Below are 333 nucleotides of genomic sequence, written 5' to 3'. Positions count from 1 at the left end.
CCATGTGCGCACAGATATATATCTATATATATATATATATATGTATATAGATACACACACACACACACACACACACACAGAGGTATAAGCCTGTCTGGATCTACACACCCACACAGAAGTTAACAGCACATCTGCATACATGTACATATCCATATGTGTAAACACATATATATTAACAGCACATGTGCGTACAAATAAGCTTTCCATGTGCACAGACACACACCCCACACACACGCATCACCAGCATGCATGAGCCACACACACGTGCACATACAACCAGCCAGCCCTTACACATGCAGCACTCTACATACCCCCCCATGTACCAAACCCGCA

Source organism: Mesitornis unicolor, unplaced genomic scaffold (genome assembly GCF_000695765.1).
Source record: "Mesitornis unicolor isolate BGI_N332 unplaced genomic scaffold, ASM69576v1 scaffold3717, whole genome shotgun sequence".
Classification (NCBI taxonomy): Eukaryota; Metazoa; Chordata; class Aves; order Mesitornithiformes; family Mesitornithidae; genus Mesitornis; species Mesitornis unicolor.
Note: the sequence above shows the minus strand (reverse complement) of the source record.